Source organism: Strigops habroptila, chromosome 22 (assembly GCF_004027225.2).
Source record: "Strigops habroptila isolate Jane chromosome 22, bStrHab1.2.pri, whole genome shotgun sequence".
NCBI lineage: Eukaryota > Metazoa > Chordata > Aves > Psittaciformes > Psittacidae > Strigops > Strigops habroptila.
The window spans coordinates 207,219-231,212 of NC_044298.2; the positions used below are offsets into that span (position 1 = coordinate 207,219).

Consider the following 23,994-nt stretch of genomic DNA (forward strand, 5'->3'; position numbering starts at 1 on the left):
TTTGGAAAGCCCGCGCCCCACGCTGCGCCCACTAATCCCCTTCGCTGCCGCGGCTGCGGTGCTGCCTCGGGGTGTCCAAGCACCCAGAGCCCCTGCATGGGCACACGGGGCCGTGCCCCAACCCTTTCCCTGCTCCTGCTTCAGTCTTGAGGATGCTCATGTCCTCCCTGGCCTGTGCAAAAGGGTGCTGAGTGCCCCGAACACGCGGTTGGGTAGAGGCTGATGTAGAAGTCTGGACCGGGTGCATCCCAGCCTGGAGGTCAGGACATCCCAACATCCCGGCAAAGCACCGCGGCCGTCCAAGAGGAGGGGTTCACCTTACTTGGCTTTGGCACAGCCCTGATCTCTCAGCACACCAAGACCTCACCTGCAGCACTAAGGAGGGAGGTGAGTGGCTCAATCCTGCCCGGGTTGGACTCGGGGTTCACAGTTTTCCAGGGGCTTCGCAACGCGGCTCCTGCCGGGATGGCGCAGGATGCTCCCGAATGGTGTTGTCATTCTCTTCCCATGGCAGCAGCTTCCTCGTGGGAGAGGGGAAAAAGCACAAACCGAACCGGGGAGGAAATAAGAGGGAATGTTTGCCGACTGTCTGCTGTGTGTTGTTGCTGTTTGTTGTGTTTCTGCCGTTGCTTTGGCAACCCTGGGAAGACATGCCAGGCTCAAGCATCCCGGGTACCGGTGCTCCAGGGCGAGGAGCTGGGGTACCAGCCCTGCTGGGAAGGGGGGGAAGGAGGCGGATTGATGGGGTCACATTTGTGCCCAGCTCAGTTGCTGCCCTCCTGGGTGAGCCTGGGATGGGCACTTGCTTTGCACCCCTGGGCTGTGGCATCCTCTGAGAGGGACCTGGGTCCCAGAGCAGCAAAGGGTGGCTTAAGAGTGATGGGTTCTCCTTGCCCATGGGGAAGGCAGCCAGCCCTGCTGCTCCCTGGGAGCATGGGGAGTATCTGATCTCATCCCCTTCCTTCTCGTCCAGAAGAATGGGAGCAAACCAGAAGTATTGTAAAGGGGTGGCTGCTGGGTGTGGGTGCACCCGGATCCATCCAGAACAGGGTTCATCCCTCTTGTATCGGTACCCAACCACAGGGTGAAATCACTTTCTGTCTCCTGCAGCTCGGTTTCAGGCATGGAGGGATGGAGCCAGGCTCCCAAGGGGCAGGTTGGGGCTGGGATGAGAAAGGGAAAGAAAAGATGCCAAGAGCAGGCTTGGGAAGGATGGCGATGCTCCCAGAGTCCCTGATGCTCCCCCAGAGCTGTGCCAGCGCTGACATCAGTCAGAGCAGAAGCTGTGTGCCCCCAGGCATCCCCAGGGCAGAGCAATCAAGGGGTGGGTGAAGGCTTTGCCCCTGGGGCCCAGGAGCCTGGTAGCAGCACCAGGGATGTGTGTTAACCCTTGGAGGGCTGCAGCAGCAGGACTGAGCTCCTCGGGATGTGGGGACCATCCTCCTGCAAGCCCCTGGTTTGGGGTTCTGTTGGGTTCCATCCCACTGTGCACCAGGAGTGGGAAGGCTGCAGCCTGTCGCTGCTCCCAAGAGCCAATTTAATTCACTCCTTTAATTGCTGTATCTCCAAATGGAGCTTGTGTGAACTGAAAGGAGAGGCCTGAGGAGAAATCCTGCTCTGAGCTGACTCATTCTCCTCCCAGTCCCAGGGTCAGCGCTGGATTGCAAACAAACACACCAAATTCCCACTGCTCAGCTCTGGGAATGTGCTCCCATGCAAAGGGCAGGGACCTGGGAAGGGGCTGGGAATCCTCCTGCATCCTCCCTCCCTGGGAGCAGGGGGGCTTTGGTGGCACCTGAAACCACCTCAGGGGGGATAAACCCCCCAGAAGCTCCGGGGTGTGTGGGGAAACCCCCAAGCACAGGGATTCACTGTCCTGTTCCCCCTTCAAAGGGAGGGAGCAAGGATCAGGCCCCAACTCTCGTATCCCTGCTGTAGCATTTCCAGGTGAGACCCAATTCCCAGTTCCTTTGCTTCCAGCCCTGCGCAGCCCCGTCCCCTCCTTGGTGTAGTTTCCATCCCAGAAGCTCCGGGTGCGGCTTCAGCCCATGCCCAGGTCTCGGGAGCAAGGAAAACTGAAGTGATGGAAGGTTGGAGCTGGGATTCGCAGCCACATCCAAGTCCTCAGATGGGAGGGCAGTGCTTTGCACCCCAAAACCCTTCCTGTGTGGGGCTGAGCCAGGACAGGAGCAAGCCCTGAGTCACCCCCCAAGGCTGTTTGTGCTGCTGAGCCAGCGGGGGCCAGGGCCATGGGAAGGGGAAGGTTTGCTCAGCACGGATGGTCCAGGGGAAAGAATGAGCTGTGGGGCTGGAGCTGCCGGTCTCCGGCCACCCGGGATCCATCCACTGGTGCTTGTGAATGTGCCCCCCCTTCCATGAACTTCTGCTGGAATCAGCGGACGTGACTCACCGGGAGGAAAGAGGCGGCTGGGGCGAGCTGTGCTCCAGCCCCAAGGCCACAGCGGGTCCCTCTCACAACAAGGGCTGATGATGGAGCCATGGGAGCAGCAGCGACACAAACCCCCTTCCCCTCATCTCCATCCCATGTCCCGGCGCTTCCCCTCCCATGGGTGCAGCAGGGTGGGAACTGGTTGAGCCGGTGCACCCCGTCCTGGCAGCGAGGGGAGATTCCTTTGGAGGGGGGCTGTGCCTTCATCACCCTATTGGCCATCACACCCAGAGGGGACTGTGTCACCCATGGGGACGGGTGTCACCCTGGCCAGGGGACCATCGGAGGGGAGGAACAGGCAGAAACCGACCCAATGATTTGGGCTTTGCTGCTTTGAGGAGGGGGGAAAGATGGAGGAAATTGGTTCATGGTGGGTTTTTCACTCCTCTCAGCACTAGGTCAGGGGAGCGGCAGAGCCGGGGTGCCAAATCTTGCCTGGATTAGTTAAAAAGATCAGGCATTAGGGATTAGGGAGTCAAGAGATCCAAGCCACCTGCGGGGCGGGGGGAAACCAGTGGAGGAGGATGTGGAGAGAGGTGTCCGAGGGCTGGCTTTGGAGTGATTAGATCCGTGAATCAGGGCCTCGGAGTGATTAGAGATAGAAATCAGGTTTTACACCAATTAGTTGAAGGCCCTGAGGGATTAGATGCTGTGGTGGCTATAAGGAAAGGTCCTGGTGGCCCTTGGTACCAACAGGGCTCGAGGGTTGATGGAAGGAGCATCAGAAGCTGAGAGCAGTTTGATAACAAAAGCAAACAGTGGCTCAATTAGCCTGGGAAGGGGGATGAGGCTGGCGATAGCGAGAACCAGGCAGCAGAGCTGGGGAAACAACCGCTACGGCTGCTTTCGTGCGGCTGCAATGGGATGGATGGGAGGAAAACGGTCCCAGCTGGGTCCCCCAAGGGCTGCAGGGACCCTTGGGCACTGGGCTGGGTGTGATGGGCTATTGCAGCTTGATATTAGAATAGTTAGGGTTGGAAAGGATTTTAAGATCATCCAGTTCCAACCCCCTGCCATGGGCAGGGACACCTCGCACTAGACTATGTCACCCAAGGCTCTGTCCAGCCTGGCCTTGAACACAGGTAGGGATGGAGCATTCACAACATTTTTGGGCACCCTGTGCCAGCACCTCAGCACCCTCACAGTAAAGAACTTATTCCTTATACCTAACCTGAACTTCCCCTGTTTCAGTTTGAACCCATCACCCCTTGTCCTATCACTACAGCCCCTGATGAAGAGTCCCTCTCCAGCATCCTTGTAGTCCCCTTTCAGATACTGGAAGGCTGCTATGAAGTCTAAAGCCTGGGTCAAATCACAACCTGCCTAAAGATGAGTGTATTGTTGGCTGTGGTCAGTGTGAGCCCTGTGCAGCTCATCGTGGGATGCAGCTCCCCCGAGCAAACAGCTCTTGCTCCTCTGAGCAAGAGAAGCAGCCAAGTTCTTGGTTCCTCTTTGAAAGCAGGTTTTGCTCCTGCTCACACCATTGTAAACCTGGAGCAAGTCTGTTCACTGCAAGCCCAGTTATACCAGGATAAGCCAGAGCCATGGCCTGTTCCCAGATACTCTGGGAGCTGGGATACGGGTGCCAAATGAGCAAGCACTCAAGTAACTCAACAGAGCCTTGAAATAATTAGACCAAGGAAGGCAGCTCCGACAGCTGAGTTCAGTGAAGAAATGGGAGTGTTGGAGAGATGGAGATGAGGAGGGTGATCAGGTCTCAGCACAATTATCTACAGCAAGTCTGCTCCAGACTGATTAGAGGAAGGGAAAAGAGCTTTCCGGGCAATTAGGTGAGAGAAATCAACTCCGGGCAGGAAGAAAATAGACTGTGGAAGAGATTGGGGTGGGAGATAGTGAGTTATCTCTGCTCCTGAGTTAGAGCAGGGAGCGCCACCCAGGCTTTGCGACGCGGAGGCAGAGAATGAGGATTAGGGGGGATTAGGGAGCGGAGGTGGGTGTGTGGTGGGTGCCAAGGGAATGGGGAGGGAGGAGGCAGGTTGTTCCTGGGATTGAGCAGGAGAAACCAAGCACTGCACCTGGGGAACGGGAGGAACTAAATCCTGGGATGAGGGTTAACACAATAAAATGGGATCCTGGCAAGGGAGAAGTCCATGAATGCTCCATCCCTGGCAGTGTTCAAGGCCAGAGGCTTTGAGCAACCTGTTCTCGTGGAAGGTGTCCCTGCCCATGGCAGGGGGTTAGAACTGGATGAGCTTTAAGGTCCCTTCCAACCCAAACCATTCCATGATTCTAAGTCGGGGTAGCCGTGGGTCAGAGCGGGGAAGAGCCTCGGGTGCTATTTCCAACCCATCACATGGCAAGATGCTTCCTTAATCTGTAAAACGGGATTAGTCCCTCGTGCCCGGAGATGTTCAGACCCAGCAGGTACTTTCTGCACAAGTCACTTTGACTTTAGGGCAGGGGAACCTGCAGGATGGGAACGTGGATGCTCCCTATGGCACCCAGCAATCCCCAGCTGAGCCAATGGGAGCACACAGCTGGTCCTACAGAGCTTTATCCTGTGTTTTGGGGTGCTGAGCACCATGAGATAGGTACCAACAGCAGCCCAAGGTCACATCACAGGTCAGCAGCAGCTGCAGCAGGAAAGTGCCGAATCCTTTGGGAGTGGATGCATTTGCTATTTAATTAGCCTTGACTGCTGCTGGAGCAGGTTTTGCTGGTCTTTTCCTCACTGAAGCTGGCCCTGGCTTGAAGCTGTTGGTGCTTTTTTCCCCTTCCTTGCCTTTTGGGTTTGTTTTAATTCTTGCCTATAAATAAGGAAAGCAGAGGGATGGAGGCAGCATGGCCCGAGGCACATGATGCTGACTCTGGTGCTGCTGGAAGGGGAAGCTGTGGTTTGGCTGCCGGGTCACGTTTGGTTCCTGGGAATGACCCTCTTGGAAAAATCAGCATCGTGGTGCTGAGCTTGGGCAGAGGTGGGAGCAGAGGTGGTGGGATGGCCAGAGTGAGAGCGAGGGACTCCAGGGTGATGCTCAGCCCCTGGGCTGCTCACAGTGATGGGGCTCAGCCCCAGGCGCCCAGTTCACACCAGGCTGCAGGGAAAGCGGCTTCCCCATCACCAACCATCCGGCCTCCAAGGAGACATGGAACCCCAGCCTGGTTTGGGTTGGAAGGACCTCAAACCTCATCCAGCTCCGGTTGGCAAACAAGCCCCACGTCGCCCCAAGCATCCTGCGGTTCATGAAGATTTTAAAAGATATTTTAAAATATGTTTTTCATTTTTAACTCCCTTTTTCCCCCCAATGAGCCCTCGTGAGGTTCCTCTGCAGCTCCCGGCGGCAGATGGTGAGTGATGGAGAGCAGAGCTGGGAAAGGTCTCATGGACACTCGTCCCTCCTGGGCGTCACAGTCTGCTTTGCACAGCAGGAGGGAGGCTCTGACATATCTCCTTCACCCTTTGGCCTCTCTGCTGAGCTCGCCGGGACGAGCCTGGTTCCTGTGGGGTGACAGCGTTATCTGGGACACGAGGAGAGCCAGGCTCCGCTCTGCTCCCTGCTTCGCTGGCGGTGGCTATCCTCAGGAGATAGCAAGGCAAAGCATCCCCCTGGGACTCCACGTGCTTCACCTCCCATCAGGAGGATGGAAACTGGGCTTTATGGTGTGCTACATCCCAGCAGAGCCCCACGGGGTGTGCGGATCCATGCGTGAGGGTGCATCCTCCCCGCAATTAGGCGGCTTTTGTTCAAACCCTAATGTGGATTTCAGTGTTTTCACGGGTTTTTTATCGAGGTTGGTTTTTCCTTTTCCCCCCCTCTCCCCTTTCCAGTTCTGATGAACAATGTATTGGGGGAAAACAGCAATATTTAGACATTTCCCTGACAGGCAGGAGGCTTCTGAAGGATCTTCTGTGGTGCAGCATCGCGCACGTGCACGCTTATGAAACCTCAGCACAAAGAGTCGGGCTCGGGGATATGTGTGTCCTTGGCATCACGAGCCCCAAAGGGGCCAATGTCAATGGGTCATTCCTCCTTCCAGCAGCCCAGCACAAAGTGGCCATCAAAGGCTAGAGCAGAAAATGGATTTGAACTGGCAGTGTTAAAGGCCAGGTTGGACACAGGGGCTCGGAGCAACCTGCTCTAGTGGAAGCTGTCCCTGCCCGGGGCAGGGGGTTGGAGCTGGAGGAGCTTTAAGGTCTCTTCCGACCCAAACCACTCTGTGATTTTATGATTCTATGGTATATAATATATATACACAACGGAAAAAATTACCGCTCCTACAAATCTGATGTATATAACAATATATAGAGTATATAAAAAGCCCATCCAGAGCCGTGCGATGCTGCAGCGACCTTGGGGGTGTCACTGCGGGCTGCTGGGGACAGCACTGCCCACCTCTGTGCCCTGGATGAGCCCAGACCTCTCTTCCCAGGACACAGAGAAATCCCCAGCCCCGAAACTTGCTTTCCCCACCCCATTTTTCTCCTTCTCACACCCTCTGGTTCGGGTCCCAGCATAGAGAAGGGCTGGGGCTGCATTGCCCCGAGTGGGGAGCGGCCACCGCACCCTGTGCTGGGGAGGGGACGGTTCCCATCCTGCAGCCCACTCCCTGCATCCAGTTCCAACCCCTGCCACGGGCAGGGACACCTTCCACCAGAGCAGGTTGCTCCAAGCCCCTGTGTCCAACCTGGCCTTGAACACTGCCAGGGATGGGGCAGCCACAGCTTCTCTGGGCACCCTGTGCCAGCGCCTCAGCACCCTCACAGGGAAGAGCTTCTGCCCAAGAGCTCATCTCAGCCTCCCCTCTGGCAGGTTAAAGCCTCATGGGGATGGGGTCTGCGAGTTGGAGCAACCTGGTCTGGTGGAAAGTGTCTCTGCCCATGGAAATGGATGATCTCTATAGTCCCTTCCAACCCAACCCATTCCATGGTTCTACGATGTCTTCCCCATCTCCAGGCTCACACGGAGCATCCTCGGGTTGTTCAGGCACTGGTATAACGGCAGTTTTACCCCCCAGGTCAGGGTGGCAGTGGCAGGACAGTGCTGCAATGGTGGTTTTCCCACGTGTTGATGGTTTGGGGGGGCTGGCGGGAGCCTTGGGGCTTGCTGCCCCTTCCTGCAGCCGCCCCCCCCCCCCCGCCCCGCATCCTGGCTCCATCCTTAGCCTGACCCCTGATTACACTTCGCAGGCTCTGCATTGCTGCCGTTGCCCCAGCAACGTGTCGTCGCCACAGCAACCGTGACAACCTTATGTTCATTAATTTAAAAAGGTTCACAGTGTAACAAATGAAATAGTTATAAGCTTGTCAGGGTGTTAAGGAGCAGGGACTGACAACTCACCCCCCCCAGCCAGGCAGCCCAGCCTGGTTCCAGCCCTCGAGCAGCTTTGCCTCTTGATGCCCATCCCAGGGCTTCCTCCCACCATCCTGAATTAGTCTGGGACCGTGTTTTGGAGCATCCTGGTTGTGTGGCATCACTCTGGGAGCTCCGTCGGGAGGGGCAAGGTTGGATGCAGGTGGGGTTCCATGGCACAGGGGGCTTTGTGGGGTTTGGACCAAAGATGCTCCCTGCATTGGGGCATCCACACTGTGGCGTGGCTGATGTCTAGCGTAGAGTTGGGTTTATCCCTCCGTTCTTCCCCAGAGTGATATGGGGTCTCTTGTAGAGGATAATTCCAACCTGTAGCACCTCAGTGTCGTAGAGTCATGGAATGGTTTGGGTTGGAAGGGACCTTAAAGCTCACCCAGCTCCAACCCCCTGCCACAGGCAGGGACACCTTCCACTAGAGCAGGTTGCTCCAAGCCGCATCCAACCTGGTCTTGAAATGAATATCATTACCTTTGTACCCAATGTGATGGAGTGGGGGAGGCTGGGCAGCCCAAATACAGGACTATATATATCTCTCTATCTTGTTTCCTCAGGAAACACGGACGGATCATAGATCCCCTGCACAGCCCATATCCTCAGCTGGTGGAAGTTAATCCTGGCTGGCTCCCAGCAGCTGGGGAAAATCAATGTTTTCCTTGAAGTCCCCAGGCCAGGTTGCAGGCAGGGACCAAAAGGTGGTGTTAGACTGGAGATGACAAAGCTCTGGCAGTTGATGCCAGTGGAGTATCTGGCTCTCACTTTATTATGGGTTATTTTGCTGAAATCTCAGCAGTCTTCAAGTTGACCATAAGCCTTTAACGTCAAAGAAAGGCCATTCTCTGCTTGGCTTTTTGTCAGGGAAATAAGGAAATATGAAAGGAAACAGTTTGAAAAAGTAAAAAGGAAATCTCCTGCCATTGCCATTCACTCGGTGAGCGGGGAATAAGGTCGTTTTCCAGCAAGAAAAGTGGCCGGTTTAGTTAAAAATGAAAATGGTGAATTCTGGTGGAAGCCGGTGCTGGGATCACACTGGTTTTCCTTAGCTGGGATCCAGCATTTCTTCCCTGTGAGGGTGCTGAGGCGCTGGCACAGGGTGCCCAGAGAAGCTGTGGCTGCCCCATCCCTGGCAGTGTTCAAGGCCAGGTTGGACACAGGGGCTTGGAGCAACCTGCTCTAGTGGAAGGTGTCCCTGCCCGTGGCAGGGGGTTGGAGCTGGATGAGCTTTAAAGGTCCCTTCAACCCAAGCCATTCCATGATTCTATGATTTCCTGGCTCCAATGGCTTGTGCCCATGGTCCCTTGTGCTGGCAAAGTGTCATTGTGGGGACCGGTTTGTCCCACATTCCTGAGCTGAGTTGTTGCTCCCCCACCAGTTTCAAAGCCAAACTTGGCTCTCCCCATCCCCATGGTCATCCCTGCAGGGAAGCAAAGCACAGGCAGGAGCTGGTGTCCCAGGATTCGAGTGGCAAAGGGGGGGTGGCAGCCACCATAGCTCTGAGCAGCGGGCAGGGAAACCTGGTGAGCACCCGCGGGTGCACATCTCCTCGCCTTCAAGAGATCCTTCAAAACCTTTCTCAATAATTAAACAAGCAAGGCCTAAAAATAGCACCGAGATCTACTCTATGTGGCAGGATAATTTAAGGGGAGAGCAGGGAACAAGATGTCCTTTGTGTCCCAACCTCCCCCCTCAGCGTGCCGGGATGCTGCTGGGTTTTGGGAGCAAGGATCCAGGGTGGGTTGGTGGGATGCCCTCCAAAGCAGCCAGGTTTGGGGAAGTTTTGCTCCCTGGAAAAGGCTCTTTGGCAGCTTTTCATGGTGTGGTGGGTTTTGGAAGAGCACAGCAGCCTCAGCTGGGGGTCCCAGGCTGCAGCAAGGAATGGACCCATTTGGGCGCCCCATTGTAGCTTGGAGGCATCTCCTCCACCCCAGGCACCCCAGATGTACCCCAAAATAAGCCGGTGGCACAGTCAGGCACCCAGCCTGTGGTTCAGGTGTTGCTATGTATGGCAGCCTAGGAACAGCATCCCAGGACTTGGCAGCCTGAGCCTTAAATACCCCCTCTCCCAAGCCCATGCTTATCTTTAAAGCTCTCCAGCATGAGAGCGGGTCCGTGGTGGAGCAGATAAGCCCATCAATCGCCTGGATGGTGAAGGTGCTGCCTTGGGGCAAGGGGAGGCCCTGGGCTGAGGAGGGTGCAGGGACTCAGGACCATGCCCATGCCATGGCCCTCTGAACGGACCTTGTGCTTCTCTGTCCCATGGGGAGAAGCGAAATGGGACTCGGTGTCAGCAGTGCCAGGGCACAGCCGTGTGAAACAGGGCTGCAGCCACCACTCAGAGCAGAATGGATTATTCCAGCTGGGAGACAGCAGGGATGGAGGAGTCCACAGGGAAAGGGAGCTGGGCTGGACCCTATGGGAGCACTGGGATGCGATGGGAACAGGAGAAGTGGAAGTGATTGGGAATGTATGGCAGCCCCAGGGCAGGGCAAGGGAGGGAGCAAGAGCTGCTGCCTCTGGGTCCCTGTTTTGGGGCACCCCAGCATGGGGTTCCCAGCCCGGGCTCCCAAAGCTCCCTCGCAGGGAAAGGCAAACAGCTCATCCACACATTGCATAACTGGGAGAAGAGGCGTCCTCCGGAGCCGGGTGGCTGCCGGCCAACGCTTGGCATTAAAGTGGAGCAGAGGATACCGGGAGGGGAGCACGGATTAGGCAGAGGGGAGACGGGATCAAGTGAGCAGCAGCGAGGCAGCCTGGCCACAGTCCCAAGGCCACGACCGGGAGAGCTCCAGCCCTTTTCCAGGGTGCAAAGCAGCCTAATGCGGGGTGCAGAGCCCCGGGCACCTCCCATCCCATCGGCACTGAGATGGGTTGGAGGCTGTTTGACTCATGGGTGATAAGGACCTCACCCAGGAGAGGGTTTTTGTGTGCGTTGAGCTTAGTTTGTGCTGGTTTAACTGGCTGGGCAATGGGGAGGTGCTGGGCCCTTTCATTAGGGCCGGGCGTGTGTGCAGGGATTGCAGACAGCATCTCAAGGAGGGCAGTGGAGATCCTCATGTACAGCAAAGAGGTTCTGGCTGCAGAAAGCCACATCCTTGCTTTCTCTTGGCTGCAGAGAGTGGAGCTCTGATCTGAGCGAGGCTTGGAACTTCTGGGGGCTCCTTGGAATTGGGCTGCTCCCAATCAGCAGCTACTCCTACACATGGAGATCTGCACTTGGTTGGGGAGCCTGGTGAGGATCTGCCCCACCAGCTGCTCTGGGAAAGGGGCTGGAGTGTTCTGCTTTGGAAGGAAAAGGAGAGATCTGGTTAATGTGGGATTTCAGGATGCTCCACAGTGTTTTCCTTCTGAGATAGGATGGATGCTTTCACAGCCTCACTTAGCTGATAAGGTGGGTGCTGGGTTTAACCCTCAGGGGTGCTAAAAGATGCTGATAAACCCCCAGCAGCAGGAGCTGGGAATCATCTTGCTTTCCTACTGCTTTCCTACTCTAATGCAGACCAGCAACGCTGCCACCGGCTTGGGTTGAGCTAAGCCCAGGCTGGGTTTGCTGCCCGCGGAACCTTTTGGATGTTTCCCATCAGGGTCTGGTCCCAAAAGGGAGCAGATAATCATAGAATCATAGAGCAGTTTGGGGTGGAAGGGACCTTCAGAGGTCATCTTGTCCAACCCCATGCAGTGACAGATTCCACATCACACCACACTGCAGGGGGGTGAAGGCAGCACCGTGCTGGGGATGCTGGCAAAGGGTCCTCACTAGGGCTCTGCTGATGCTTAGGGGTGGGTGCAGCGGGGTCCTGCCCTGGCACCCCACTTCTCAATTTATCAAGGCTCAGGATCCAAGCCTGCATAAACGGAGGGGTCCAAGCCTGGGTCCCAACATCCTGGCACAGGAGGGGTCACCCTCCGTCTGTCTTGGTGTCAGAGAGGATGGGAACGATCTGTCCCTGTGGTGAGGCCAGTGCTGGCCTTGGGGAAGCTGTGCCAGCGCAGGGGTGGCCCTGACTCAGTTCCTCTCTTGGCCACAGCCGGTCTGTGGGACTGGGCAGGATGCTGAGGGTGGCTGCAACTCTCCTCTTGGTTGATTTCATCCCTTCTCTCTCATGGTGGCTCCTGGCTGAGGGCTCAGCACACTGGTTCCCGCTCATCCATCAGAAGCATCTCCCAGCTCTGGCACCGGGTGAGGGCTGGGGTGCTCGAGGGGATGCCCGAGGTTTGGCGCTGAGAGTTTGGGGGGGATGAAGGGCAGCACATCTGCACTCAGCTTTGCAGCCAAAGTATGGGTAGAGCCAGGAATCTCTGTCCCCCAGGAGCCAGCGCCGGTGACACATTGCCCAGCCATGGGTCCAGGATCAGGGTGAATCCCGGGTTTAAGACAATGGGTGGGAAGGAAGCAATCAGAAAGCAAACAGCAGAGCGTTCTCTGACCACACAGGGCTTCAGTGCAATAAATAGAAGGAAAAGGATAAAAATAGCCCCCAGTGTCGACCGGAGAGGAAGCAGGGCTGCTGTGGGGTCAGGGGGTTGCTCTCCCAACCCACCCCAAAGTCCTGAGCCACGGGTAGGGTGATGACCTGCAGTGCTCCATAGGACAGTATCCAGGGGCAGGAATGATGAGTGGGCTTTAGGGAAGGTTCCTGAGCCCTCGCGAAATTCGCTGCACCCCATGTCCTTGCGGAGGTTTTGTGCTTCCTCTGCATGTTCCCAGCCCTTAGGACCCAGCCGAGCTGCACCTTCATTTGAGCACAAGCAAAGTCCAGCTGTTAAGGCACAAGGGCTGGCCTGGCAGCCGGGAATAACCTCGGGATGCTGGAGTGGGGTCTCTGGGCTTGGCTATCTAATGCAAGCGCCTTCCCTGGCTGCCAGCGCTCCCGCTCCACATTTGGGCTGCGTTCGGAAGGGAGGAAGGGAGGGCGCAGGCACGGACCTGGAAGCAAAATGCTGTCACGCTCCCTTCCTATGAGCGAGAACAAACCTCGTCTCAGCCCAAACCTGCCCTGCACCCCCCGGGGTGACACCGGGAGACCCCCGGGCGGCACCAGGACCCGGTGCAAGGTCTGGGGGGGGCACAGTGGGGTCCCCCCTCCCCATGGCCCCGCTGCTGGGGCGCAGCTGGAGCCCTCACAGGGCTTTGCCGCTTTAAACCTGCCTCTCCCACGTGCTGTCTGGTTGTGCTGGAGACGGTGACGCAGGCGGGACGTCAATGGGCGCTGTGGGAGAATTTAGACCCGGAGAGGAAGATGGGGGCAGGGAGGAAGGACCATGGCAGGGAGCAGGGGGCCGGCGGGGGTGAATGGCCGGGGCAGGAGGGACCCGGCCTCCGGCGCTCTGCGGTCCCCCGGGAGCATCACTCGCTCCGTGCCAAGTCCCTGCCACATCCCCCCGCTCCAGGCAAACACGGGGCCTGCGCCGGCTTGCGAGGGCAATAATCCTCCTCCAGCGCAGCCAGGGGACACGTGAAGGCGCTGTGGCACCCCCCGGCCTTGTCACCGCACGTGTGGCACCCCTGTCCTCCCCGCGGGGCGCGGGTGCAGTGTATGCCGGGCTCTGCGTGGCACCGTGTGCTGGCACGTCCCCAACAGGCACGGGGTGCCACGGGGAGCAGGGCTGGTGGGGACCCCCCATTGTGGTGCCATGGAGAGCAGGGCTGGATGAGACCCCCCCATCGTGGTGCCACGGGGAGCAGGGCTCGTGGGGACCCCCATCACAGTGCCACAGGGACCCTCACTGCAGTGCCACAAGGACCCCCATTGCGGTGCCACAGGGCTAGTGGGGACCCTGGGGTGTCCCTGGGGCTGCCCCTGGGCTCGGGGCTGGTTCAACCTCATGGGTGCATCGCATTGCTTCCCCTCTCCAGCCGGTGTTTGCTGCCCTGTCCTCAAGGGTGGCCTGTGCCACCACCATGGGCATCGCCACCCCAGAGATACCCCCAGGGACACCCCAGGGACAGGGTCTGGCTGGTGCAGGGCTGGCAGCAGACCCACAGCCCCCTCCCTAGCTTGAAGCTCTGCAGCATCCCAAGGGCGATGGCATTGCTAGGCACGAGCTGGCGGCAGCACTTCAGCACCAAGATGAGCCACAACCTTTGCTTCTTCACCGCATCTGAGTCCCACCTTCCTAAGAGCCAAACTGGTCTCCTCAAAAGCAGCTTGGCTCAGATGGGGGGGACAGCAGAAGAGAGAGCAAAGGTCTCAAGGGTAGAGTTGCTGCTCCAGCTCTCAGCCTCTTAGCTTCGAAGTCAGCTCTCAGCCAGCTCCTCTCTCTGCACTCGGAGCAGGGAAGGAGCAACCGATTTTCCCACTTTAGGTTTTGGGGTGTCTCTTTGTTTTACTCGCCCGAGGCTGTAGGTGGCTGCATATCTTGGAAGACACAGGATTCCTCCCTTCTCACCCGCTGGCACAGGGCGAGGGAAAGCAATTCCCACTGTCAGGAGGCTGCGTACCAGCTGCACGAAGCAGCAGCCTGGTGTGGGAAGGGAGTTACTCAGCATTTGGTTCCCAAGAGAAAAAAAAGAACCAACTCCAACTGACTTTCCAAAATACTTGGAGGTTCATCGTAATGTTCTCGTCTTCATCTCATAAATATCCTGGGCTGGATCCTTCCCTCTTCCCCAGCCCATGGCTCAAAGGGAGGCCCTGGAGCTGCACATCAGGAGGACTATTTCTATTTGGTATTTCTTTGGCTACATGATCTCAGTTGATTGGAAAACAAACCCCAGAGAATCCTTGAGGAGAGGCTGCAAACAGCGCTCGGTTGGGATGACTAATCCCATCTCTATCTAAACTAACAGGGTGCTAAAAATAGCCCCTTTTCTAACAATAAATATCATAAAATAACCAACTGACAACAAACGGCCCCCAAAAGCCAAACACGCTGAAAAGTCCACTAGAAATATGTGTGGTGATGGGGGAAGGAGCCAGCAGGAAACTACGTCACTGAGGCAGGGGGGTGATGAGGGCAGAGGTGCCTGTGCCACCAGTGATGCTCCGGTTGGAGCCAGCCTCTCCTTTGAGCATGTCCTACCTCTTGTCCTAATGAATCATAGAATCATAGAACCATGGAATGGTTTGGGCTGAAGGGACCTTAAAGCTCCTCCAGCTCCAAGCCCCTGCCACGGGCAGGGACACCTTCCACTAGAGCAGGTTGCTCCAAGCCCCTGTGTCCAACCTGGCCTTGAACACTGCCAGGGATGGGGCAGCCACAGCTTCTCTGGGCACCCTGTGCCAGCGCCTCAGCACCCTCACAGGGAAGAGCTTCTGCCTCAGAGCTCATCTCAATCTCCCCTCTGGCAGGTTAAAGCCATTCCCCTTGCCCTGTCCCTCCATCCCTTGTCCAAAGCCCCTCTCCAGGTTTCTTGTGGCTCCTTTAGGCGCTGGAGCTGCTCTAAGGTCTCCCCAGAGCACAGCAAAGGGGGAGAAGCCCCTCCATGACCTGCTACTCCCACTCTGGGGGTGCAGCCCAGCACACGGTGGGGTTCTGGGCTCTGATACTTGTCTCTTTGCTGGTCTGTCCCAGGTTAAGGCTGCAGGGAAGGCTGCAGGTGCTGTGCTCTGGCGTGGGGTGCACCCACCAGGAAGCCCATCCCAGAGTGGCCGGCTGTGTCCGTGCCAGCATCCCGGTGCCAAGCATCTGCTATGCCCCATAGCAGGACCCCTTTCCCAGCTCTGGGATGCAGGTCCTCTCACTCTTCCCTGCCCACATGCCTCCTGGAGCTGGGTGCTCACCACACACCTCAACTCCTACTTATCCACACACCAGGAGCCTCATCCCACACCCAGAGTGTTGCAAAACACCCCCTCGGCTGAGTCACTGGCATTGGGAACCTCTTCCTGTCGTCCCGGCCTGGGATAGGGCTTGAGGAAGAGCCATCCGGGATGAACAGTCCCAATGGGAGCAAATGCGTGCCCCAGCCTCCCGCATCACCTTGGACTTTGGGGTGGTAACCGGGGTTTTTGGGTTTGGGCAGCACCTTGTGCCATGGAGGAGCAGGAGGCCAGCGCCACATGGGTGATGGTCAACGGCTCTGGGCATCATCTTGGTACAAATGCAATGTTTGGCTTTGCTCCCCATCCCTGGCAACTCCCCTGTGGTTGGTTTTGGGTTCTAAGGGCACTGGAAGCAGTGGTATTCTCAGTGCTCCAGCTGGATGTGACCCAGCGGGGCTGGGACATCCTTGTCCCTGGTCCCTAGCCCCTTGTGCTTGGACAATGGCCTTGTGTGTGACAGTTATCACCCTGTCTTCTGGGGCATCAGACTCCCACTGGACTCATGCCACTGGGATGGGAAGGTGGGTTGTGGGGATCCATGAAACATCTCCCATGGAGCCTCCAACCCTTGACACGAGCTTCCTTCTGCCAGGAGCAGACCCACACCAGCTTGGTTTGTATTTGTTCTGCTTTATGGCGCACCATGGCACATGAATTGCTGGGAAAGGACAGCCTGTGTCCCAGCCATCCCGTACGGCATTCCTCTGGCCAGTGCTTGGCAGTGGGAGAGCTCATCCGGTGGGAGAACCATCGCCAGCCATGCTCCTTGGTCCATATCCATCCACCATCCCCAGGTGCCAGCACTGCCCTGATGTGCAGCGCCAGACGATGCCAAGATGGGAGGAATAGCACCAGGTCCCCAATACCCCTAAAAACCCAATTCCTGCCCCAATCCACAGCCCCAAGAGCCCTGGCGAGGAGCGAGCTCTGCGGCAGGAGTCATTGTTCAACAGGTTGGATCTCTTGAGGGCAACCACAGAGCAATTTACCCGGATTGAAGCTACAGGAGGAGCAGGAGGAGAGGGAACGTAATGCCCCGGAGTGCAGGATGTGCTTTGATGTGGCCAGTCCGTGCTGGTGGCACGTCCTTGGCCGCGTGTGCCCGGCCCCAAGGACTTGGTGCTCAGGGAAGTGCAGGTGTCCTGCTGGAGCCCCGTGTGTGGGAGATGCCCAGAGCAGTCCCATGGCACAATGTGGCCGTACCAGGATGTTTTCCTGCTTCCAAGTGCTGGATCCAGACCACTGGTGCAGAACCAGCCCCGTCACTGGAATGGGGGTGACAAACGTGGCTTGTAGGGACCCACACCAAGACTGACCCCCACCCCCCTCCCCTGAGCCTCATCCTCCCCATGGGGGCGAAACCCCCCCTGACCCCCCATCACCGCAGCCCCTATCCCGCTGCTGGGGGAAGCACCCACATGAGTGTGGCTGCACTGGATGCTGCGGGTGGGAGATGGGGTCGTGGCTTTGCTCCCCCCAGCCCCGTTTCTGACCCCGCTGTGTCCCCCAGCCCCTGTTCTTACCCCCCTTCCTCCCTGGCTCTTTCACCCCTCCGCCTCTCCCCCCCCCCAGCTCTGCCCTCATCCAGCTCTGTTCCCCCCCCATCTCTTTCCTCCCCCCCCAGTTCTGTTACCCCCTCCAGCTCTGCCCCCCCCCGGCTTTGCTCGCCCCCCCGACTCTGTTCCTCCCCCCATGCCCTGGGTCTATCCCCCAGCCCCTGTTCTGTTCCCTCCCAACCCCATCTTTGCCCCCCCCCAGCTCTGTTACCCCCCTAGATCTGCCCCCCCGGCTCTGTTACCTCCCTAGATCTGCCCGCCTCCCCCCCCCGGCTCTGTTACCCCCCAGTTCTGCCTCCCCCCTCCCCCCCCCGGTTCTGCCCCCCCCCTCCAGCTCCATTCTCCCCCCTCCCAAGCTCCGTCCCGCCCCCCCAAGCTCCGGCTCCCCCCCGTCCCGCCCCCCCCCTGGCCCGGCCCCGCTCCCCCGCGGCCATTGGCCGCCCGCGCTGCGCCGCGTCCTGACGCTGGGCCGGGCCCGGCCATGGTCGCTCCGCGCCGGCTCCGCCGCAGCCCCGGGAGGAGGCGGCCGCCGGGCTCTGCGCCCGCGCAGGTGGGTCCGGCCCCGCTCGGTCCCTTCACGTGGGGGTCGGGGCGTTATTAATCGTCACCTTCTAATTAATCGCTATTAATTTATCATCTTTGCGTTACTTCCGACAGCACCCCCCCCCACACCCCTTGGTGCCGTCGGTGTGTGATTTTAAACGGGGGTGGGGGCTTTGGTACCCTTTGGTACCCCCCCATCCCCCGTGCTGCGCGGTGCCGCCCCGAGGCGGCGGGGATGGGCGAGCACATCCTTCCCCCCCCCCTCCGCCACCCCCCTTCGCTTCGCTTCCCTCCCCTCCCCTCCCCTCCCCTTCCCTTCCCCTCCCCGGCGCCGCTTCAAAACAAACCGTCACCAAAATGGTGCAGAGGTGAAGGAGGGGAGAGGGGAGGAAGGGGAAGAAGCGGCGCTTCGGCAGGTGAGGGGGGGGCGATGCGCGGGGATGGGGCCCGCTGGGTGCTGCTGGTGGGGTGGGGGGGCTCCCGCTGCACGGTGATGGAGCCCGAGGGGTTGCACTCCCGTGGGAATCCCTCCCGCACGCACCCCGGTGACAGCCGCCACCTCGAAGGAGCGGGGGAGAAGCGGGGGTGAGGGGTTTGGAGCGGGGGGTGATGCTGTGGGACCCGGGGTGTCGGGATGGGGGGGGGAGCTGTGGTTTGATTGGTAAGAGCAGCGGTTTGAGGCTGAATCGAGGCCTTGCTCCGGTGCCCCCGGAGCTGGCAGCGGTGGGGTTGGTTCCCAGAGTGGGGGGCAAGGCGCCGGTGTTGCCCCCAGGACATCGAGGCCATGGGGGGAGCAATGCGCTGTGCGGGGCGTCCGGCATCTGGGTGCTGCTGAGCATCTGGGAAGCTCTTTGCCAGCGGCTTCTCTCCTTCCCAGCAGCGCGCCCCTCAGCTTTGGGGGTGGCTTTTGGTTCTGTATTTATCACCCCCCCACACCCCCTGCCTTGCACACGCCAGTGAGACACACGTGTGTGCACACACACACATGTGCACGCACATACACGCAGCCCAGGAGCCCCGCGGCTCCACATGGACACAAACTGGGGTGTCCCCCCCTCCTCATCCTCCCCGTCCATGCGGATCTGACTGGTGACCGGCCGCAGGCAGGGTCTGGGCAGGCACCAGTAAGTGGAGCACATCTGGTGTGAATTCCTCCCAGTGTCCCTGCCCCTGTTCCCACCCTGATCCTGCCTTTCCAAAGCCGCTTCTCCCGCAGCGCATGGTCCCACGTGGATTTTCCGGCTGGTGTTGCTTTGCCAAGGTGGGTGCTCTCATGTCCTGGTGTCCCAGGACATCCAGGCGGTGGGGATGGGGCTGTGCCAGGCTCGGCACCACAGGGAGGCTGCGGGAGCTGCATCCCCTCATCCAGGCGAGGGGCTGCAGGTTCTGAGGGTGGGAAAGGTTGATTTGGGGTGTTTTCTTTCTGTTCTTTCACCGGGTGCTGGTGGCCTCGGCCCGGGAAGCGCCTGGGGCTGCGCTTGTTCCTTGGAAGTGCAGTGAGCTGCCTGCTCTGCCCTCCGGATTGCTGCCCGTGGGCTCCTGAAGGTCACAGACCTCTGGATGGGCCTCATGGCTTCTCCTTTCCAACCCCCCCTTTCCTTGCCCTTCATCCCTGCAGTTGTCGTGGCTTTGCCAGGCTGAGGCATCCGCACTTGTGCTGTGCTGGGAGCAGGTGGCCTCTGTCCCCCCAGTGCCGCTCGGGTTTCCAGAATGCTGGAATAGCGCCGTCGCCTCCGCCACGCCGGGGATTTAACGTGCTGAAGGGGCTTTACCTCCTGCGTCTGGGGGGGGTCAGCACTTCCAGTGCTGCCCCAGTTCCCCCACCAGCACAAACCATCTCGTGCTGGGGGGTTACATCCCTGCATCTTCTCCAGGGACCTTGAGAAGTGACCTTGGGCACATCCCTTTGCTTCCCCGCGCCTCGGTGTTGCTCTCAGGAAGAGGATGGTGGTTTATGTGTTTGATTCCGCCCCCCCCCCCTTCCCTCCTGGTTGGTGTAGGGCTCTTGGCTCCATTTGCGAAGTGCAACTGCGGAGCTGGAAAGGGCTGTTGCTATTTTATCCTGTCCCCGAGCGGGCAGGGTGGAGGCTCGGACGGTGCCGGAGTCGCCCGGGGTGGATTTTTCCCAGGCTGCCAAGTGAAACAAGTGGGGTCTGATTCTCATTTAATGCCGCAGCCCTTTACTGTGACTCTGGCAACGTAAAGGAGCCTAAATATGGTCATAAACCACATCCACTTCGAGGTCCCTCCATGCTGCCAGGGCAGCCAAACGGCATCTTTGTGCTAGGGAGAACAAAGCCCAAAGTGTTGGACAAAAAGTCCGGGAGCGGGACCCAGCTCTGTGGTGCCGGGAGATGCTGGGGAAGGATGTCGCAGAGGAAGGATGGAGAGGGTGGAGGGTGATGCCACCCAGTTCATCCCACAGGACCAGGAGGGCTCTGCCACTGTGACCCCAAAACCCATCAGTGGGGAAGGGGCAGAAATTGCTTTTCCCTCTTTTTTTGCCCCAAGCCAGAGTTGCTTCCTGGGGTCAGGTCAGCATCGCTCGGATGGACCTGCCATGGGATGCTGCGTGCTGTCCCTCCAGCGATGGGTTGCGGTGGTGGCTTCTTTGGGAGCAGAGGGAAAAGAGGGAGAGGGATGCGTGGCACTGGCATCACCGGGCCACTGCTGCCCCTGGTTGCCCAGTGCCGGCGGAGATGCCGCAGTGGAGCGAGTGGCCCTGGCCAGGCGCTGCCCAAGGGTTGGGAAGTGAGCCGGCAGCATCCCATTAAATCCCGTTAGTACCCGGGAGCACACACCGAGGTGGCCCGAGCTAATGGGGGCTGTTGTGTAGATGCTCCGGCCGGACTTCCCCATCTGCAGGCAGAGCTAAAAATACCCCCTTTGACTCTCCCCATCTGTGCCGAGCGCCAGGGGCTCGCTCTGGTTTTTGGTCGCTGTTTTGGCAGTTCCTCGAGGCTGAGCCATCCCGAGTTCTGAGGTGACTCTATTGCAGATGACATTCCTGCCCCCGGGAAGCTATGGCTCTGCTCTAGCCAGGCGCGGCCGGCATAGAGCAAGTGAGTCACAGCAGGGGCAGGGAGGAGGAGGAGGAGGAAGCGCAGAATCCCGCGGCTGTGCTGGGTGGGAACGGGATGCCCCCGGTGACAGCAGGACCATAGGATGCATCAGCCCCTCACCTCCTTGAGGTGGTATTTATTCCTTTCCCATCAATGCACCTCTAATTCCTTTCTCCTTCATTTCCCCCCCCCTAATTAGAGCAGCTTTCAATAAAAAGCTGGAATTTCTTCCTCATTTTGTTTGATGGGAGTTTAGGCAGTGCCGGAAAGACCTCGAGGTTTTTCCCTGTGCCTTGTTTGAGCAGCAGTTTGCTTTTGCTTTCAAGATGGATCTAGCTGTCTGCCTGCCAGCAGCTCTACCTCCACAGATCTGTCGGGTTTCATCTCGCGCTCCAGTTTGGTTTCCTTGTGGTTTTTCCTTATGTTTTTCCTTTTCCCTTGCTCCTGGTGTCTCCCTGCTGGAGCTCCCCACTGCTTGAAAACCAGACAAGAGCTTGCATCCTCTAAGGAATAAACCCCCATGTGGAGTTAAATACGTGGATTTGGGGTGATTTATTGGGGGGGGGGGACACAGACTGTATGTTTGCTTTCTCTTAAATGGTGGCTGAAAGGATGGGGGGAGTGAGGCCTCTGAGCTATGTGGGGAGAGTTTTGGTGGGAAGCTCGGCCCGTTTTCATGGGGTTTGCGTTGAGGTTGGGGGATGCAGCAGCTGCTCCTCAGTTTCCCATGTGCACTCTCCCGAGCTATAGGTGCCCCTAGATAACAGCGGGGTGGTGGTTATGGGTGAGCTGAGCTGTGTGGAGACCTCACAGCAGCTTCCAGTGTCTGAAGGGGGCTACAAGGATGCTGGAGAGGGACCTTCATCGGGGCCTGGAGCGATAGGACAAGGGGTGATGGGTTCAAACTGAAACAGGGGAAGTTCAGGTTGGAGATAAGGCAGAAGCTCTTCCCCGTGAGGGTGCTGAGGCGCTGGCACAGGGTGCCCAGAGAAGCTGTGGCTGCCCCATCCCTGGCAGTGTTCAAGGCCAGGTTGGACACAGGGGCTTGGAGCAACCTGCTCTAGTGGAAGGTGTCCCTGCCTGTGGCAGGGGGTTGGAGCTGGATGAGGTTCAAGGTCCCTTCCAACCCAAACCAGTCTCTATGACAGCAAAGCACCAGATTGGTGCCAGGCGGGTGTCTTGGTGCGCACGGTGAGGACAAGCCGGTAGGGCAGGATGGTGCCCGCGCTGGGATGTGTCAGGCTGTGGCCACCACCCAGGAGCCACCGTGGTGTCCTGTCCCGAAGCAGCCAGACTGGACCATGCCGGGGCTGCATGTTTCACTCTGTGCCGAGCAGGACATGTATGATTTCCCAACATGCAATTATCCGTTGGTTTTCCTGGAGGCTCCGGTGGCTGCGTGTGGAAGGGGCTCCGCAGCACCCGCATTCCCAGCCTTCCTCCTTTTAATTGACCAGCACTAATTGAAATCCAGAAGCAGGGAGCTGAGTCCTTGCCATCTGTGCTGACATTGCCCCGATGCCCCAGCGTGGACATCTCAAGGTCAAAGCTGTGCTGCGGTGTCTTCGGGCATGAGCCAGCGCAGGGTTGAAGTGCTCCCACCTCCTCTCTTGACTCAGTGTTGTTTTGGGGTTGGAAAGGTGGTAATTAAATGACCTATTTCTGGGCAAGGAGGAAGAGGAGGAGGAGGAGGAGGAATTGTTTCTCTTTCCAGAACTTCAAACAGCTTCCAGCAAGCGGCCGGCACCATCCCAAAACCGCTTCCACAGGAGGAGGTGCCTCCCATCTGGATGCTTAGGGTGCGTGTGGGGTCCGGGTGCCATGGGGAGGGAAGGGTGATCTCCTCCGCAGCTCTTCCCCCTTTCATAGGAAGGAGGAAGATTCATCTCCCCAGTTTTTTATGGTTTAATTTCTTTTTCCGGCCCCAAAAGGGAGTAAAGAGATTTCGGAGGCAGCAAACGGGGCCAGGTCCCTGACCCGAGCCCACCCCAGGGCTGCAAGGGGGTCACATCGTATAGGCTCATCTGAGAAGGCGGCAAAGGGATTCCTCCTCCTCCTCCTCCTTCTCCTTCTCCTTTTCCTCTTCCTTCTGCAACAGGGGGAGATTATTGGCATCATCCTGCACCCCACAGCAGTGTGCTGGGGGCTGTTGGCAGCATGTCCCCTACCCAGGAGGATGCAGTGGAGCTCGTGGCGTGGAAGGTGTTAATGATGGATATAAGCAGTGGTTATAAGTAGTCTTGGTTGAAAGTTTTCATCTGCCTTTTGAAATGAAAGTGCCTTTTGGAACAATGTGACTTTTCTCCATCTTTTTGGAAAGCTTCATTATCATTATTATTATTATTATTAAGATGAAACTTATTTTTTTAAGAGCATTTTTCCTCTCCAATTATTGGAAGACTTCAGGGAAAACTTGCTTGGGTTGCACAGAAACCCAGGAGCACATCCTATGTCGTGCGGGTGGGGAAAATATGTGGGGTCAGGTTGGGTTGGTTTTCCTCAAGAAAAGAAAGAGAGAATAGGAAATGTCCACGGCGTCAGTGAGAGGTTTCTACTCAAATCCTCAATATTTTGGGGGCTGAAAAATGGCGCTTACTTAAAACCTGCTGAAAAAAAAGACCAGTTAAAGAAATGGAGTAATTTGGGCGAAGAACTTTGTGTTTAGTACAAAACTGGCAAAGTTTCTGGGTTTCTGTCTGGAATTTCTGGGTTGTAAAGCCTGAAATCCTCCCCCAGCCCAAGCAGTAACCTTGAGACGTGGTGTCAGCACAGGAGTTTTCCATTGCCAGGGAAGAAAAAGATAATTATGTATAAAAAGAGGAATGTGAACAAGTTCTTTGGACCTGCCAGACATTTGTTTTGTTACCGAGGCTGCCCTGTCCCACAGCCCCAGGCTGAGGTGGTCCAGGAGCATCTTCTCCTGGCAGCAGGAGATAAACCAGTATGATAGAATCGTAGAATCCCAGCGTGGCTTGGGTTGAAGGGACCTTAAAGCTCATCCACTTCCAACCCCCTGCAACAGGCAGGGACACCTTCCATTAGAGCAGTGGGGAGGTCACAGTGGAGGTGAGGTGGTGCCTCCAGGTGCGGTTATCCCTGGGGATAAACCACGTGCTCCTTGGAGACGTGTCTCTGCCCTTAAGAAAACCCGGTGATAGCAGCAAATGTACTTTGCTAACTCTTCCACTGCAGCTGGGTGAGGGCAAGGCTTGCTTGGACATGGGCTCAGGGCAGTTTTCACCTGGTATTCCAGTGAGGAGCAGTGCTTGGGATCACGCAGGCAGTGTGTCAGGTTAG

General features: G+C 57.8%; 1 protein-coding gene across 6 annotated transcripts in view; it reads left to right on the forward strand.

Moving 5' to 3' along the window:
• Positions 1-23,994, forward strand: part of MEF2D (myocyte enhancer factor 2D) — an 89,944-nt gene continuing 65,950 nt past the window's right edge. For 4 of the 6 annotated variants that reach the window (XM_030473861.1, XM_030473867.1, XM_030473868.1 and 1 more), the window contains exon 1: positions 17,561-17,642. The gene's annotated coding sequence lies outside the window, so the exon portion shown is untranslated. Of the gene's footprint in view, positions 388-17,560; positions 17,643-17,939; positions 18,052-23,994 lie in introns of those variants that run through there. The other 2 variants (XM_030473863.1, XM_030473862.2) reach the window with 2 other exon arrangements.